This window comes from Rattus norvegicus, chromosome 16, assembly GCF_036323735.1.
Source record: "Rattus norvegicus strain BN/NHsdMcwi chromosome 16, GRCr8, whole genome shotgun sequence".
Classification (NCBI taxonomy): domain Eukaryota; kingdom Metazoa; phylum Chordata; class Mammalia; order Rodentia; family Muridae; genus Rattus; species Rattus norvegicus.
The window spans coordinates 585,475-604,686 of record NC_086034.1 but is presented as its reverse complement, the minus strand read 5'-3'; the positions used below and the strand labels follow the sequence as shown (position 1 = coordinate 604,686).

General features: G+C 47.1%; 1 long non-coding RNA gene across 2 annotated transcripts; it reads right to left on the bottom strand.

Moving 5' to 3' along the window:
• Window positions 1-4,960: 4,960 nt before the first annotated feature.
• LOC120097431 (uncharacterized) lies at window positions 4,961-14,877 on the bottom strand. 2 transcript variants are annotated; one of them, XR_005494816.2, is made up of 4 exons: window positions 11,662-14,877; window positions 10,901-11,000; window positions 9,600-10,136; window positions 4,961-6,445 (listed from the first exon to the last, which is right to left on the bottom strand). It is a non-coding gene; the product is annotated as an uncharacterized LOC120097431 (long non-coding RNA). The 2 variants fall into 2 exon arrangements; XR_005494815.2 differs by having other exon boundaries at window positions 4,961-10,136.
• Between the last annotated feature and the right edge of the window lie 4,335 nt (window positions 14,878-19,212).

The window sequence follows — 19,212 nt, the reverse complement described above, 5'->3', positions numbered from 1 at the left end:
GAGTATGTGAGTGTGTGTGTGAATGTGAGTGTGTGTTTGTGTGTGTATGTGAGTGTATGTGTGCATGTGTGTGAGTATGAGTGTGTGTGTATGTGTGTGTATGAGTGTGTGTGAGTGTGTATGTGTGTTTGTGTGTGTATGTGAGTGTGTGTGAATGTGAGTGTGTGTTTGTGTGTGTATGTGAGTGTATGTGTGCATGTGTGTGTGAGTATGAGTGTGTGTATGTGTGTGTGTGAGTGTGTGTGAGTATGAGTGTGTGTGTATGTGTGTGTATGTGTGTGAGTGTGTATGTGTGTTTGTGTGTATGTATGTGAGTGTATGTGTATGTGAGTGTGTATGTGTGTTTGTGTGTATGTGAGTGTATGTGTGTGTGAGTGTGTGAGTATGTGAGTGTGTGTGAATGTGAGTGTGTGAGTGTGTGAGTGTGTGTGAATGTGAGTGTGTGTGAGTGTGTGTGAATGTGAGTGTGTGTGTGTGTGTGTGTGTGTGTGTGTGTGTGTGTGTGTGTGAAGGTGAGTGTGTGTGTGTTAGGTGGTGGTGGTCAGCATGCAGAGTGTCAGAACCAGTACCTCATGTTGGAGTCTCATCCTAGGGGAGAGACTCACCTGCATGGCATCCAGCCCCCTTGAACTTGGGCTGAACTCTGCCCAGGAGCTTCGCCCTGGGAAAAGAAACTGCATTTGCATTGATCCTCTGCAAAGCCATTCTCTTTAGGGTCATACATTGTTCCTTCTTGACATGGAACCTGGGTAACAGCAGTGCCCCCTCCCTCCTTGCTTGCTATGTAAATATGGGCTCCTTGAAGGATATTTATTGGCCTGCAGAAAAGATTCGGGGCAATCTGCTCTCTAGGTGAGTGATAAAAAAAGAGCAGCCAGCGGATAGGAGCGCCATCTTATTTACCACAAACCTCTTATTTATGGCCTCATAACCTTCTGATGGCCTGGTTCCCCTCCCCATCCACCTGGTTTCCTTCCCAGATGGAGAAATGTGCTGAGCCGAGGACTATTTGTCCAAGGTTCCTTTCTGCTTTAGTTTCGACAGCTGGAGCCAGACCGATTGATTTCCCTGGGACTACGTGGATGCTGATGAGGGCTGGGGCATGATGTTCTTGCTGCAGAATGTGGCTTAATATGGTCCGACAGATGGTGTTTGGGGTCCAGCCTATGCTGAGCACCCTCTGGCTGGGTACTGTGCAGGTCACATACATGCTTTAGTCAGTTCTTCGTGGTCTCACAAGGATGCAACATGTCCCCAAACCAAAAGTATTGTAGACCTAGGGTGCCCCCTTTCTCCATTATGTAGCCAGTTTACCTGTGTCACCAATGACATACCCTTATGTGGGCAGCCTCCTAGCCGCCCACTCACTAAGCAGCTGAAGCTCTGTGGATGGCACCCTTTCCTATCCTTCCATCCCCTAGGATGTATGCTGATATGGTCTTTGCCTAGTCCAGCTCCTATAACCCCAGCCTGATACTGCTGCCACATGGGCTTTCTGGGATCCAGTGTTTAGTCCCTCATCCATTCTTGCCCATGGGTTTCTGAGCAGACTTTCCAAACTCATGCTGACCAGGTTACTCACTGCTGGATTATTTAGACAAATCCTTGACCACAGTACTTAGACTGTTTTGGAAAACAGAGGACTGTTTTCGAAGAACAGGCCTACCATGGAGTCCTGAATGACTACTGTATCCCATGTGGTTCTTCTCAACTTTCTCCTCCTGTTTCATAGCCTCGTCCTTTGTGTAGCTGCTGCTGATTTCTCTTGAATGCCTCTTACCTTTCTCCCCTTTTATCCCCAACAGTCTCTACCTCAAGACTCCTTTTCTAAGTCACCTCCTTCTGCATCTTTAGAACAACCTTCCTGAAAGTTGGTCCAGATACCTGTTTTACCTTCTTTTGGCCTCTGAAACAGAGAACCACAAACCAAGTAGGTTAAATAGCAGAGACTTATCTTTCTACCATCCAGGAGGAACAGAGAGTGAGACCAAGGCATTGAGTATTTTGGCTCTCCCAGGGGCTGTGAGAAAGTACACATACTCGTCTCTTTCCCAGCTTGCAGGAACTTCAATCCTACACCAGCCTCTGATGTCTCTCGGCCTGTCTTCTCCCTGATTCTGTTTCCCCTCTGTCCCTTTAAGTGCTTTCACTGGATACTGCAGAATGATTTCATCTAAATAATCCTTGGGTTAATTGCATCTGCAAAGAGCCTCTTTCTAAATGTGACCAAGCAAGGTTACATTCATGGTACTGGGCATACATCTGGGGACCATGCCTCTCTTCTGTACAAGAAGGGCACTTATTCTTGGTTTCCTTTCTCAGTATGGTTATGGTTAGATTCCCTAGCATTGAGCTCTGGTGAGCTGTCACATGACTTGTCTGCTCCAGCACCCGGCACTAGGCATGGCTTGTGGACAAACATAAATAACAAAAGGACAGTGTGTGCACTGGTTGGTTCTTTCTCATGGTGCCAAAAAAAAAAAAATAGCCCAAGAGGAAAGCAAGGTGGGCCTAAGGCTGTGCAATAAATTGTGGTGACAGGAATTGGTTACTGCTATTTTGGTCACTGCTTGGGGATCCTGTGGAACATGTTTTTAGAGACCCTGCTGTGCCAAGACTGACCAGCTAGGGGGCCACCATTGTGCCAGGTGGATATAGCCCCTTGAAAGATAGTATATCCAGTCGACTTGCTTCTTGCCCAGTATCTTCAGATTCCAGGGAGTGGGGCATTCATACTAGGGGCCATGCCCTCATGTAAGCCCTAGATATAAATACTAGCCACGTTTCATAGGAGTGGCATGTGGGGGTTCAGAAATACAATGAGCATATAGCAGGCAAACTAGATGTATCTAGACCCCTGAAATGTTCCCTGCCCTCTTAGGAGCCTCTGTGGTGAAGAGCAGCCTTGTTTTGGAGGTATCTGGCTAGGCAGTCAGCTCAGACTTTATTCTCAGGGTGAGAAGGGCTCTCCCAAGTCTCCAGCTTTCTTTCTTGTGACTTGCTATTGTTCAAGACACTTTCTGCTTGGTGGGTATTGTGAAAGTTAGCCAAAGGAAAATAAAAGCCTGTCTGTCTGCTACCTAACAGGTTTCTTTAGCTTTCTGGAACCTCTAGTATACACCTCGAAGAGGGCTTCCCTTGCTTTCATCATTAGGGAGGTGTCCTGAGCTGGTGACTTCTATCTGAAGGTTGCACATCCCTGCAAATACTCTGACATCTTGCAACAGTCCCCCAACAGGAAAAACCAGAATGGCAGCATCAACCTCCTTGGAACACCAAGAGAAAGGAGCAGAATGGTATGTGTCCCTGAGGGAGTGTCAACATCCTCCATGACCAAAAAAAGCCTCTGACCAAAACACTCTACAGGATACCGCCTCAGACAGTCCTCTAGCAGCCTCTGATGAGCTGATAGGCACTTCTGCTACCTTACAGGGGATGAAACAGCGGGTCAAAGTATTAAGGACCTAGGAGTCCATAGCTCTTAAGGGGAAGAGTCAAGACGCTCTTGTGCTTTGTGCCTTCCACTTCCTTCTAGTGGCCAGATGCATCCACTGTGCTAAGTGCAGTTCTTCTTGTGGGTGTGGTTACCTGTGAGGAAGATAACTAGGCCTGTGTTGCTGGTTCTTCCTGGTCCCCTGGGAATGGACACATCTACTTACTACTATGACGGTTATGGGGTGCTCAGGACAGAGAACCCAATTTTGAGGGAGAGATCTGTGGGTGGGAATACCTGACTTGAAGAGGCAGATTCATGACAGGTGAGTCAAGTAGACAGGCCAGAGAGAAAGCTAGCTGCTCTGGGGAGAGGAGCCTGAGTAAGCTCAGGAGCTTACTCACCCAGACTGCCAAGTATCTGGAATGACAAGGTATGGGTTTGCCTGGAATCCTGAGTATCAGGAGGGGTGAGGACCAGATGGTAAGGTGGAAGGAGAAAGTGCCAGACCCCAGGAGGCTGCAGGACAGCTGGGAGCATGGATCATGGGCAGGTGGGAGAACAGAATGGGTTTAAGCAGGAGGAATGTGTTCAAATTTATTTTTTCAAAGGATTATTCTGGAAGCTTTGTGTGGATCGGGGCCAGGTTTTGGGAGGTGAGAGGTGGTAAGGACTTTGGGAATGTAGAAACTGGCAGAAATGCAAAAATAAGTTGGAAGCTATTTGGAGGTATAAAAACAGCAGGAACTATCGCATTTGGGAGGGAAACTCAAGGGCGAAGGACACATAACAGCTCCCAGGACACCTGCTTGAGGCTGGCAAAACAGTGAGATGACATGAACACAAGGGAATCCGCTTCCCACGGCTGTGGCTGCCCATACTGGGGATGCCCAGTGGGGCTCTGGGTCTGTCACTTGAGGAAAGGAGCGGGATCAACCAGCTTGAGGTTGATGTACTGGAAAATAAGAAGCAAGAGGGAGACCTAGATAAAATTGGTACCAAGGAGCCAGAGAGCTGACTCAACAGTTAAGGTCACTTGGTGCTCTTGCAGAGGACCTGGGTTCTATGGCCAGTATCCACGTAGTGGCTCACAACCCCAGTTTCTGGGTATCTCACAGGCATGCATATAGTGCACACTTGCCACACATGCCTGCAGTCAAAACATTCATATACATAAAGTATATTAATAAATCCTAAAAATTTAAGGTTAAAAAAATAAATGAAGATTCTAGAAGGAAGGCCACAAGGGGCAACCCAGTAAGAGAATAGTCAAAAAAGATGAGAGACTAGAAAGATTTCAGGAGCAGCCAATTCCATTGAGTCCAGTGACACAAAGACCCTGTGAGGTAAGGCAAGTACTCACTGGACTCAGCCGGTTCTTCAGGGTCAGTCTACAGTTGTCGAGGTCTGATACAAACATGGGTGGAAGTAGATGCCAAAGCAAGGACAGAGCAGTGGTAGCAAGTGGATATGGGACCCCTTCGCGCAAGCTCTTTCCCAGGGTTGAAGGAGAAAGGAGGCACAACATACGGAGTCATGAACAGGGAGGTCCCTTTCTTTTAATGGCATCCATCTCTAGCTTCATGGAAGAAGCTTGCATAGGGATGCTTAGCTTGTTCAGTCCTCAGTAAGACATGACCTGAAGCCCTTGAAGGCCTACTCAAGTGGGTGCAGTGAACATAGGACCTCTCCCTTTCTTCTTCAGAGATGCTCACTCAGTGGTTGTGATCCAGCTTGAAACCTGGGTTTCCCTCCCTGCATCTGGCTTCTCCCATCACCTTTCTCTGTCTAAAGCATTCCACAAATGGTCATCTGATTGTTGATTTCCCTAGTATAACAGTTCCAGGGTGCCCTGACTTATTCAAGCTCAAGAGTCAGCACGTGGAGCCGTTGTTGGTACACAGTAGGACTGAATTTGATCTTAGGCTCAGGAGACCACTGATGGTTAATTACCACATGTCCTTTGGTTTCTGGTGATGTGATTAAACATAACTAAAGCAACTCGAAAGGGAAAGCATTCATTATATCTTACAGGTTACAGATACCATCAAAGAAAGCCAGGGCGAGAAGAGCTCAAATGGGAATGGGAAGGCAAGAACTGAAGCAGAGATCATGGACGAATGGAAGAACATTCTGTACTGATTTGCTCTCTATGGCTTGATCAATTTGCTCTCTTATGCAACCTAGGAATATCTACCCAGTGGTGGCACTACCCACTCTAGGTTGGATCCTCCTACATTAATTATTAATCAAAAACATCCTCCCAGATGTGTCCACAAGCCAATCAGATGGAGACAATGTCTCAGTTGAGGGTCCCTTCCCAGGTGACTCTAGTTTGTGTCAAAAAGACAAAAGCTGCCTAGCACGCACCACAGGATGTATCAATTGTCTTCATGTTCCACAGGAGCTCCCTGGCAGCAGAAATGTATCAGGATTGGAAGATGACTATGATGAAGACAAGGGGGTTCCTGAAGGACTTAGGGCCAATTGAGGGATTGTTGCTGGAGTCTGACTTGCAAATCTCTTCTACCCCTTCCTCCAGACATAGGGCTGGCAGCACCACAGGCAGGCTGGCTGGCCATATGGCCCAATAGCAACAAATGCTACAAAGTTGAAGTTCAGGAAGGTTCAGGAGTTAAGGATGAACAGAGTATCAACACCACAGGGGAATCTACAAAGTAGCTCCTGAGCCCCCCACCCCCAGAACTTGAGCAACAAAGATTTTTATCTCATATTCAGCCCTTTTCACTTTTCCATAGAAACAAATTAGAATGTTCTCTTTCTTCTTTGGACCTCCGTGTCTAGTCTGTTTTTCTTAGTAGAGCAAACACAATGAGAATAGGGTTAAGAGAACAAAGAGTCCTCCATGACCTAAAATGGGCTCTGTTTTACTTTGCTTTGTTCTCAGGACTCAGAGATCCCAGGAACCTAGGAAGAAAATTGTGGCATCTGGTGGGATCTCCATGTCTCTTCTTTGGTTGACTTTTGGAGCCAAAACAACCCCAAGAGATGCTAGAGAGAAGAAAGAGACAGAGTTAGTAGGATGGCTTTCACTGCCTTACCATTCAGAGCCCTGTCCTCACCAATCAGTGTGTGCGTGTGGCGGTGTGTGTGTATGTGAGGGGGGCACAAACCTTCATCTGGAAAAGGAACTTAACTAGAGTCTATCTCTTGACTTCTCCTCACCTGACTGTCTTGGAGGCAGTCAGGCATTTCTAGGAAAATGCAAAACTTTATCTCTCTAGAGTAACAAAAACAAAGAAGAGGAGGAGGAGGAAGGGGAGGAGGAGGAAGAGGAAGATTTTGCAGTTGTTGACAGCCAAAGTAGGGGAAAGTACAGAGTTCAAATGGTCACAGATTTGGGGTGCTGTTGACCATAGCCAGTAGATTCTGCAACATGTTTATAATGTCTGGCAAAAAGTCCCTCTTTCAGGCACATGTGTGTGTCCATGTACACACAGATATACACATGTACACACAATCAGCCGATACCAGAAATGTGTTCGGTGTCTGGGTCAAAGAAAATATGCTCTGTGCTTGCATTTCATATAACATCTTCTTCAATCCCACGGTATAAGGGATGGCCAATTCTACTCTGTATGTTCTAGAAATTAACTGACAGATGCATAATTTGCTCCTTTCTCTTTGTTTTCACCAACTTGTCTCTCTTTGCTTCACATTTCTCCTGCTTCCCCAGACTCTTGTCTTGTTTCTCTACTCTTTCAGTCTCTCAGTTGCCCTCCCCGCAGCCCCTCTGGCTGGCACCTTCCTTCCTCCCCTTTCTTTTCTCTGTGGCTGCTGCTTTTCTCTTTTCTAACTCTTCCTCTTGGCCTCTCTAGTCTCTTTTTTTCTTCTTTCTCTTCCAGCATCCCTGCCTCCCAAGGCCAACACACTGAGCTGAGACCTGCGCTCACTTGGCTTTAATTAGGATCCCTTCAGAAACCTTGACCCCAGAGAGAGCTCAGCACTCAACTTCCAATTTCCTTAGCTCTATCTCATAGCCTCCCCCCTCCAAGCCTTTAAGAGCAAGAAGCCAATAAAAGAGATTTAGAACGGACATGTGGATGAGGAGAGGCCTGAAGGCACCCCACCTCCTCTTCTTCCTACTCAACTGTGAGGTAGCTCCCCTTTGGCAGGAACCTGCAAACTTCAGCCTCATGGAGCTTAGCCAGAGTGATGCTGTTCTCAGGCTATGGCACCCCAGCTTTTCTTGCTCCAGTGCCCCAGGACCTGGCTACAAAGGACTCTGAATTGGGAGAGCACCTCAAGGACTGGACTGCTTAGCAACAAGTACTGACATTTTTTCCAGACATGCCCCAAGGCATCTTGGGAAGAAGCTACAAAGTTAAACAGAAACAAACGGTGAACTCGGTAATTGCACACACTCCTATTTTTCTTTAGAGACCAACTGGATCTCATTACAGTAGGCTCCTGAACGTAGACAGAGAAATCCTTGTCGTCACCCGTTAAATATGTCTAATTTTACACACTGTCATGTAGTACTCCATCCAGCTGGCTCTCTTCAAGGAGGAGGAATGAGTGATAGTCACTTGGCCTGTTTCTCAGCATGTAGGTTTTTCTTTTCTTCCTTTTGTTTCTTAAGGGAAAGCTGGAGTGATTCTTTGTCTCCTGTTGGTCTTACAGCATACCTGACATCTGCAGCAGGCTTTTAATTCATCCAAACCAGAAACTGTTAGTCTAAGGCTGGTAGGCCATGTTGCCTTACCTGAGCGCCATCATTTAGCCAGTCCTCGGTTTCCCCAGCTGTACTGTGAGGCCACCTAGTATTTCCCAGGGCCTCTGTGCTGCTAAGCGTTGCTGCTGCTCGGACCCACTCTGTGCTTGCCAAGACTTTAATTACATCAAAATGCTGAGCAGAGTCTGGTTTTTGTTAAGACTTTTGCTTACAGAACTGTCTTCCAAATCAAGAGCCTTCCTGATGCTTTTTAATAAGCCTGGACCTTAAGGAGAAATGAAAATGGCAACATGGAGCCTCCAAGTGCACTCAGTTCCCCATAATGAAGTGTGCACAGAGGACACACATCCGGTTCAAGGACTTTACACAAACTTATCGTAACTTAACAGTCATAAGCTAATAGTCACAGGGAATTAATAATGGGGATGTGGCCATTTGAGCAGTGAGATGGTCCCGTGTCATGGAATTTTTGCAGCTAAACCCTCTTGAGTTTCTGTACACTAATAGCAATTAGCTCCTGAGTTAATGGCAGCTGTGGTCATAATGAGATTGGAATTGATCATTTGGAAGCGGGCTCCCATAAGCTGGCCTTATGAGCCATTTCAGCCACAAAGTACTGCCTTGACCCCTTCTCCTCATACTTTTCTTCATGACCCCATCTTCAGGGCTCCCCGGAATCAGCATTCAGGCTCCTTCAATATACAGTCACATTGGGCAGGACACACGACAGAAGCACTATAACCCATGCAAGCAGGGATTCTGAGCCAAACAGATTCTGTTCACCAATCCTGTCTTGAACCCTTTCTCATTGGTAGCTTCAGTCCATCTTAGGTTTACCTCCATCACCCAACATCTCTGGACAGTGAGTTAGCCTCTCTCCGAGTCTCAGCAGCCTTAGCCATAAAGAGCACGCTACCTACCAAATTGGCTGGGAGTAAGGATGAAAACAGGCAAATCTATCCTGAGGACAAACTGTCAATGTCTGCCTTTGTGTATCAGTTAGCTCGTTCTGTGTAACAAATCACTCTCCAAATTAGTAGTTTACCAAAACAATCATTTTGTTTTGTTTTTGAGAGTTACAGGGATCTACTGGGGGTTTTCCCTGGACACTCTCCTGTATCTACTTTGGTTGCTTGATGGATGATTGGATAGCTAGATGGTTTGAGTATAATTCATGCACACTTGTGCTTGTCAGGCATTGAACCTGAGTCATGGGAGTGTGAAGGTATCCTCCAGCAGGTTAGCCTGGGCTCACTCACATAGCAGTCTCAGGATCATTAAGCTCAGAGAGGAAAGACAAGTTTCAGTGACTAGAGCTTTCTAAGTCTCCTATGTTACACTTGCTGTCGTCCCATTGGCCAAGGGAAAGCATGCAGCCACACCTAGCCACACTCTCCCTCCCCTGTGGGAAAAGGGCAGACATTCGGAGCTGGAAGGAGTTTGCGTTCGTCTTTCTGATATCACACCCACCTTTCCGTTAGTTAGCTTCATTCATCTGCAAGATAGTAGGCATTTCGGAAATGACTATTGGTGCATGAAGAGTGAGTTACGGAAGGCAGTTTCCAATTGTTCACAGTAAAACTGAGGAGCCAGCATTGGGGGATGGCTCAGTGGGCAAAGTACCTGCTGTGCAAACATCAGGGCTAATGTCTAGACTCAAGCACCCACAAAAGCAGCTGGGCCTGATGATGCATGCCTGTAACCCTGGCACTGGGCCACAGAGACAGGAGGATCCCTAGGCTTGCCTGGCTAGCCGTCTTGCTGAACCAGCAAGCTCCTGGTTTGTGTCTTTGTCCCTAAAGATAAGATGGGGGAATGACTGAGTCCACTTCCAGCCTCCACATGTGCATGTGCAACACCCACAGGCACAGGCACATACTTGTTTAAAAAAAATAACTTAGCCTAAAAGGAAATTAATAAAGCCGAGTCTCCATGATGTGGCATGACTTGGCCAGGACTTCTCGGAGCGTGGGCAGTGGCGATGAGACAGACCTCCGTCCATGTTTTCTGAAGGAAACAGTTAACATAAGAGAATTGAACAGTCTCTCAGAACCATAAGTCTCCCACCTCCACTTCCCCAGTGCTTCAGAGACCTGTCAGCTGTGTGCTTTGTATTCCCCCATTTTAAGGCCTGGGGGTGGTCTCATGCCCCCCATATGCCTGGATGTTGGAAGGTGACAGGCCGGGACAGTTAGTGTATCTCCCTGCAGAGTGGGGGCTGTGGAAGGGATGGCCCCACAGCCTTCCCATCCCCCTTTGTCTCCGGCTTCCTGGGGCTGCAGCCCATGAGTCAATATGTAGATAATCATAGTGCCAGCTTTGCATTGTCTGAACAAAAGGTGATTAAATTACCCAGGAATCAATTCCAGGGCTGTTTTTCCTTTCTTATTTAAAGAGCACAAACTATTTTCTCCCAAGGATAAAAGATCAATATTTGAGGAAAAATTGGGCTTTATACCATCCCTATCAGAGGCTCTTCCTGACCAAGGGAAGTGTGGGGAGATGCTAACTGCCTTCTCAGTTGAAGGCAGAGAGGGCCACAGAAGAGAATTGGGAGAACCAAGCTCTCCCTTCCCTCTAGATTTATCTACACGTTTTTTCCCCTCTCTTTGCATATGTCATGGGAGTTTTGATCTGTAGGAATTATCTGCCTTAGTAACACTCACCCTTTCTGGCATGTTAGGTTTATCAGTCAGCCTAGCCTAAATTGTACGATGCAGTAACAAAGAGTCCCAGCGGCCCACAATAACACAGCCTTACTCCTTACTCACATTGCATATCTTTTCCCATAAGTCCTGGCTATATTCTTTTCCATCTGCATTCCAGCACAGAGCCGAGAGAGCAGCATATCTCCCAGAGATTTTGAGGCTCCTGGTTGAGAGAAAACAGAGTAGAAGTCAATAGCTCTCAGAGCTTCTGTTCAGAAGCACTATAGTTCACTTCTGCCCACATTTCATTGGTTAAATCGAATCAAATGGCCAAGCCTAATGGGGTAGAGAGGAATAATCTTCCATGGAAAAGACCAGCGAATATTTTAAACAATAATATAATCTAACACATATGGCCTCTACTTGGGTCTGCTCAGGGTTGGTGTTTAGACAAGGGTGTGAGTTTTCCAGGGCTGGGCTAGAGCGGAAGGGGAATGAGACTCAGGGGTACTGTGGGGGACGTGGGGGGCCCACTGGCTCTGACTCTGTCTGCTTCAGTCTCCAACAGAGGAAATGTTAACAGGCACTTCTGTGAAGCCATTTGCTTATGAGCCTCGCAAGTTTCCAGACACTTCAGCTTGAAGCGGCCCCAAGAACTGCTGGACTAAAGCCAGTAGGTTGGGCTGTCTAGTCCTATTCTGAGGAACAAACTGTCCCCTCCTCTGAAGGTCACACAGGCCACGAGGGCTGCATGCTGGTCAGATAGCTATTAAGGAGCCAAGTGCCCCCTGTAAGAACATGATATATTTAAGTCCACTGTAATTCAGATCTTGAGTTCCATTCAGTAAATATCAGAGACCCTCAGACTCAGTCAGCTCCTTCACCTTGTCAGCCACGTGGCCTTTGACTGTCAGTCATCCTCCTGCATCTTGCATGTCATCGTTGTCTGCAATAAAGTAAGACAAATGCCTTCGAAGCAGCCCTTCCTTCACCAAGAACAGCATGGCTCTGTGAAGAGAGTTGCCTGTGGCTCCCCATGAGTCTGATAAAGACTGTGTATGTGACGTCTCTGGTCACCCAGTGTCTCTGGAGGCCATGTCAGATGTGAAGATGGATCCTCTGGGATCTCTAACAGGTGGCCGTGGCACACAGAGAGCAGGCAGAGCTGTTACCTCATGTGAGGAATGTCTTACTAACGGGAGGGTCAAGAGACAGAGTCACCTGAGATACTGTTTCTCCATCGCAGGAAAGGAATTGGTGTCTGCCTCCCAAGGGCACTCTGAATGATGACAGACATGGAAATTGGGAGTGCACCAGAATCTGAGAGTCTTAGCCTTGGACAGATGTATCTAAATTGGGGCTTGAGTAGGTGTGATCTCAAGGACAACAGCATAAAAAACACATGACCTTCAGAGTAGCACATTTTCTGGCCTTGCTTTGTGTCTTTGAAGTCCCCTTCCAGAGACAGCTCTAGAAGGTTTTGACTGTAATTCATATTTCTTGATTCTAATGCCAATTCTGATTGGTTCTTCCAAGGGAGGCATTAGCTACAGAGCTGGGGCTTCCACTCATGGAGACAGGACCTCTTAGCCTTTGTCCAGGTACATAAAAGATTTTCATGATTCCCTGGGTCTGTCCCTTGATGTCTAAGAAGCATCGGTACACACTGATACCCAAGGCATACATGTCCCCAGGGCAAGTCAAGGGCAGCACTATGTGTCTGCTCTAAGTGCTTACAAGCACATGGGGCTCCACTTTGTCCACCTACCATTTCTTAGCTGTGATCAATATGTTTTTTCTCCTCTTCTCCCAGCTCTATCATCTTTTCCTTCCTTGAATTGAGAAGGACTGCAGCATGGCCCAAGGACTGTCAGGTTCTCCTTCTGACTCTGGTTCTTCTGTCAGCTCTGAGAGGTAATCAAGACCTTCTGAGCATGCGTACAATCACAGCTCAAGAGAAGGAGAGATGTGACAGTCACCTACTCCAACAATGGTCCCGTACCAGGCCCCAAACTAAAGCCTGGGAAGGGTCTGGCTGCTGTTCTACTGCAGAGTAACCTACCAAGTACCCCGGCAGCCTTTCCTGTTTGGGATGCACTGCTCCTGCTTGTCCACGGGTGGCGCTGTTGTCTGCATCCCAGATGAAGACTGGAGGAACCAACAGTACAGCCTGGTGAGTGGTGAGCACCAAGAGCCCCATAATATGGCTGCCATTGTGTATTCTTATGGTGTTCAATACCTACCTGCTGCTGGGACCAGCCAGACCTTCTTGGGTCTAGTCCAGGCCTGGATATGACCTAAGTGATGGCCTCTGTACTGGTATGCTGGGCAAACTGGTCTGGGTTCCACACTGGCTTCTCCTGGGTTGGCTGATGCATTTTATTTAAAGGAATTGGGCACCATGTTTTTCTTGGCTCTCAGTAGGCCTGGGAAGAGTCATAGATAAGGAAACTGGGATGCAGGCAACCCTGACAGGATCCAAGGATCAAGAAACATCATCCCTTTCTCTGATGGAGCACCAAGTTCAGTAGTCTGACACCATGCTCCTCTGTAGAGCTACCAAGGCCACTGTAGACCCCAAGATGCTGGACCTACCCTCTAGGGTGGGACCTGAGACCTATTTGCAATTGGTTTCTCCGAGCTATGCTCATGCAGCTAAGGGCTGGGGCTGTCTAAGTCTTACATACCCTGTCAGGCTGACCTAGCCACTGGACAGAACAAACCATGACAAAGATGGTCTGTCTAAGTACAGGGTTTGAGAGAACAGAGACAGAATGGGGTAGACTGGCCTCTGTTAAAAATGCATCTGTGCATCCAGGGAGATGGAAATGCAAGACTTTATTCTGTGATGGTGTCTAACTTACCTGACTGAGTCATTCTGCGTGGCTCAGTTTTATAGGAACCACCTATAAAATTGGGTATGAGAAACTTTACACTACCATGGGCTTCATGGCCCCAGCATACCTCAGCAGTCAGAAATAAATGGCACCAGTTCTGTTCAGGCTCCTTGGATGGGTCCATCTGTCCTTAGCGCTGCTGCTGTGTTTCTCTCTCTCTGTCTCTCTCTGTCTCTATCAATATATATATATATATATATGTATATATATATATATGTACATATATATGTGTGTGTGTCTGTGTGTCTGTGTTTATGTCTGTCTGTATGTGTGTCTGTCTCTGTCTGTCTCTCTGTGTTTATATCTGTCTCTTGTGTGTGTGTGTGTCTGTCTCTGTGTGTATATGCCTGTCTCTGTGTATATCTGTCTCAGTCTATTTCTGTGTCTTTCTGTCTGTCTCTGTGTGTTTGTCTCTCCTTGTCTCTGTCTGTCTGTCTGTCTGTCTGTCTCTGTGTGTATGTCTGTCTGTCTCTGTGTCTATCTGCCTCTGTGTGTGTGTGTATTAAGCACATCTACATACGCATCCTACACATGTGTATGCACAGACCTACGCATGCCCATCCTTTCAATAGAGCATAAGCAGGATATTGGTGCCCTGTTCTATCCCTCTCTGTCTTATTCCCTTGGGATAGGGTCTGTCGTTGAACCTGGAGCTACCCTGGCAGCCAACAAACCACACTGATCCTCTTGTCATCTCTCTCCCTCCCAGCTCCAGGCTCCAGGAATGCAAGTAGCCATGCTTGCCTCCTTCTTTAATGCCGGGGCTGGAGATTGAACTCAGCTTCTCAGACTTGCACAGTAAGTGCTCTTACCCTCTGAGTCAGTTTGCCAGCCTGGAGCCTCTGTCTTGTAACAGATGGCATCTAAAATCCCCTCCCAAAAGGCACTGGGGAGTTGCTTTGTGTCTATGACTGCGTTTGCTCAACCATCCAGGAGAAAGGGCTTCATGCCTCTCTCCTCCCTCTTTTGTGTGTCAGACAAGCTCAGAGAGTCTAAGTGGTCCAGTCAGGGTCTCATAGCTAAGATATGGCGAAGCTAGGAGTCATGGGGTGGCTGGGGAGGTGCCAAGGATACTTGCCTGTGTAGCCTTCTCAGGAAGGCTCTGAGGCTTCAGCACCTCAGCCTCCTGGCTAATTGTTGACAGGTTTCCTGGGAGAGGACATGATGCTTGCAGTCAAGCTCTCCTATTTATCTCTTTCCTTCCTCCCTCCCTCCCTTCCTCCCCTCCTCTCTCTCTCCTTCCCTCCCCCTCTCTTTTTCTCCTCTGTTCTCCTTCCCCTTTCTCCTTTCTGCTTTCTCCCTCCCCCCCAACCCCCGCCCAGTCTCCCTCCTTTTCTCCCTGTCTAGCTTTCCTTTCTTGTAAGCCTGCCATGAATCAGGAGAGGGAGAGGCACTAAATAAACAGAGATGGATTGGGGCAGAGGCTTTGGAGTGGAATAATTTTTTTTTCTAAGCTGCCTTTTCCCTTCGCCTTTTTCTGCAAGCTGCCCCTCTCAGGAGCTTCAAAGAAAAGCCTGCTCCCAAGCAGGATCTTTCGCCTGAGCCAAAAGCCATTTATCTGGAATATTAATATGCCAGCAGCTGCCTGTGACAGTACCTGCCGCTGATCACACACGCCCAGCCACGGTCCCTCCTGGGAATGCTCTGGAGGCTCCAGGAAGCTAATGGGCCCCCTGGGGCACATTCCAGTTACCTTTTGTTTGTCTTTCCGGAAGCTTCTTGCAATTGCTAGCTGAGCCTGTCCCCAGTGGACCTCTGGGGTGGGACAGGGACACTCAGTGCAGATAGACTCCCACCTCACCTTAGGTGATTGCTCCTTCTCACTTAGGGCGAGATGCTGGGGAGGTGGGGGGAGGGAGGGAGAAGACAAGATTCTCAAGTGCTGCTCCCCACATAGCACCTGTCCCTCCACTTTCAATGAGCTTCATCTTGTTAAGCTCACAGTAAGATGAAAATATCTTAACATGAAAACGCTTTTAGTACACCTCCTGACCTATCAAACACCTTAGCTTAGCCAGACTCGTGTGTGTGTGTGTGTGTGTGTGTGTGTGTGTGTGTGTGCGCGCGCGCACACAGGCGTTTAGAGCAGTGGTTGTACTTGTATGTGAGGGGGTTAACATCAAGCATTTTCCTCAACTGCTTTCTACTGTATTTTTTGAGACAGGGTGTCTCAGTCAAGAGTGGGTGACCAGTGAATCCCAGGGAGCCTTCTGTCAGCACTGGGGTTACGAGTGCATATTGGTTTAACTAGCTTCTTACATCAAAATCAGGCCTTCATGCTTGCATTTGAGCCATCTCCCCAGTACCCCCCAACACACACACATCCCCACATAGCACCTGTCCCTCCACGTTCAATGAGCTTCATCTTTCAGTGAGCTGAGCAGAGTGAGAGAGGGTGTCTTGCTACATATTGTAAGAAGATGTAAAGTAGTTTTTAAAGATTGCTTGTTATTTGTAAAGTATCATACAGTTGGAAAACATTCCTTAGGTCTACCCATCCCCAAACCTGTTTCAAGTTGAGGACTGTCTAAATGCCTTTTACTAGGAATTGAGCTGGGGACTCATCTACATATTGATGTTAAGAGTAAGGCCTAGGCTTCTGTGGCAACTCAGCCACTCCATGCTGGATACCTCTAAGTGGTCTTCAGGTACCCTTAGATTGCAGTGTCCTTTCTGTACTTTGGGCTGGTCAGACTTGGTGCATGGTAGCTAGGGTCCTTCAGGTGGGACACACTATAGTGATGGAGGAACACTAAACAGAGAGTCTGAGGCCATGGGTTCAAATCCTGACCCTGCTACACGATATCTTTGGCCAAGTTACTGAGATACTATATCATAGATACATCCCTGCTTGTGTCCTGAGGAGGGTGTCATCTATCTGTGGCTTCAGAGAAAGTCTCCTAAGACTGAGAACAAACTCTCATACCTGAAGTCTACCTGAAGCCAACCTCCAAACTCAGCTGGGAGCAATACTCCTTCCTGCAAACAGCCCTTTTCTTGAGATCGGTGGCCCATAACTGAGGACTATGGACAGTAATGAAAAGATGGTTCTGGAACATGGATACACAAAACAAATGTTGGCATGGGACAAGGCCAGAGGCTAGATGGAAAAATGTAGTTGTATTAAGTTACATTCCAAACCTACCAACCCTTAGTTCTGTCCTTGTCATGCAGTTTGTTTTCATAATGCCCATCTCTCCTTACAGTATAGATGTAGAGCTACTCAAAAGTACTGACCATGATGGCAATCAACCCATTGTCAATACTATTCTAAGCACTTTATATGCATAGTTTACGTGTGTGTGTGTGTGTGTGTGTGTGTGTGTGTGTGTGTTGAGAGAGACAGAGACAGACACAGAGACACAGAGACAGAGAGACTTTCCTATCAGGGAGGTAACCTACTTCACATGAAGTGTTTAAGCAACTCACCCAAGGTCATGAAGCCATTGAGTAACAGAAGTAAAAACTTAATGACAATGTGGCTTGCTTTAGATTCTCAGCCAGAAGGCCAGGGGTTCTAGACCTAAGCAGGACTCAGAACTGCTAGGACTGAATGAATCTGGCTTCCAAAATGTTCTTAGGCAACGTCAATCTGTGGACCCTGCTGTGGGAACCATCTGAAGAAGAGCTAAGAAGAAACCAGTGTCAGTGTGAACCCCGAGTCTCTAGAGTCTCCATGAGACTTGTCTTTCCCCAAGTATTATCTAAAAAACGTGCTCCCACAAATTACAGAGCATCACAATGGGCTGAAAAGAGGGGCAAAGCTGAGGCCAAGAGCGTGTGAGGAATTTTTGGTTCAGTGAATTTCAATTACTCTCTATTGGGTTTCTGCTTCGCATTTGCTCGTGCAAACTTCAGATGTTAAATATAACATGATTTGTCAAGTGCTCAAAACATTTCTGAACTCAGTAGCTTTCCTTTCAACAAGGTGGCTCATAGGCACCCCTGGAAGAACAGACTATAAGATGTGAGGTTCCTGCATAAAACAAATATGGGAGGCCAAACATATGCACCCTAGAGTCCAAGTTGACTATCTTGGGTTTGCTAGAACTATCCTCTTGGCAGGTCCTGGAACTGGACTAGGACCCATAGGGACTGTACAGAATAAAGACACGCCACCTCCTGCCTTGCATTGACATCTGTTTCAAGTCCCTGAAGCATGTGGCCTTAGTGTTAGAGAGTCCAGGCTAGGTAGGATCTTTGAGTGTAACCCCACCTGCTATGGTTGGGATGTAGTTTGCCTTCCAAGGGCTTATGGGTATTCAAACCATGAGTTTGAATGTGGTACAGAGTCTGTAAGGGTGGAGCGTTGAAAAGTAATTAGTAATTAGGGTCACTGAGAAAGAGTGAGTTAAAGCAATTTCTGAGGGGCCCTGAGTTAGAGGGTTGATAGAAAAAAAGAGCTGTCCCCTTTCTTCTCTGACTCCTGTCTCGCCAGATGGTCTCTCCCTCTCAGCCATTCCCACCTTTATGATGACATCACCATAGGGCTTTCAGCAAAACTAAACAGGAGTAGCTCCATGCCCTTGAATGTCAATAACTGTGACCTAATTAAATCTTGTTGCTTTATAAAACTTTGCCTTGGGTATTCCATTACAGTAACAGGAAAGGAAAAAAAATAAAGAGTTGCTACCTCATTCCAATTTCCAGCTACTGCAAGTATACCCATCTTTGAGACTGAGTAGATTCAACAATGCTCTTCTCTGCAATAGAGGAGGAATACTGTTCTACTCAAGCTGCTCGGGAAGTTTTTTTCTCAGAAATCCCATGAGCCTTGTGTGGCTCCAGTGAACAGAGGAGAGCAAAAATGGAGATCTAGCCTCTAGACTCCCACCATGTGGTGGAGAGGCTACCACCCACCAGTCTGCATCAAGAGAGGCTGCATCACAGACAAGGCACTGAGTGTGGGAGGGTGTGGGATTCACTTTCTATTGAGGCTCAGGGAATGATATCAGTAGACAGGTGAAGTCTGAGAAAGAAGTGGTTTCCCTCCCCATCTAATCCAATCATACTGCTTCTCAAAGCTGCTAAGTGCAGGGTCATTGAACAGCAAGATGTGTATGCACACAGTGAGCTGGCTCTTGAGGTCTGACAGAATGCCATTCTGTCTCTAATGTAGGTGAGAGTTTGAGTTTCAGCCATTGAGAACTGAAAAGAACATTCAAGAACTAGAGGTTCCTGAGGCCTTCATCCATGAAGACTCCAAGAGGAAGACTTGGGATCCAGTGTAGTGTACCCAAGACAGCCTCATAGTCTTCCTAGCCCTCTCTGATGTGGGTTCAGCCCTCTTGCATGACTATGGGTAAGGAAATAATGGCAAGACAGAGCGCCTCCCTTTGGGGTTCGGTGTGTGTGTGTGTGTGTGTGTGTGTGTGTGTGTGTGTGTGTGTGTGTGTGTGTGTGTGTGTGTGCCATTCACACTAGAATCAGAAGAGCTGACAGAATGGAGGGCCTATCCTTAAATCGATGGTTCCCGTGGCAAGAGACATCTATTTTGCTCCGTATAAGTGACTCTGTAGGGCTACTGTGTCCATATAG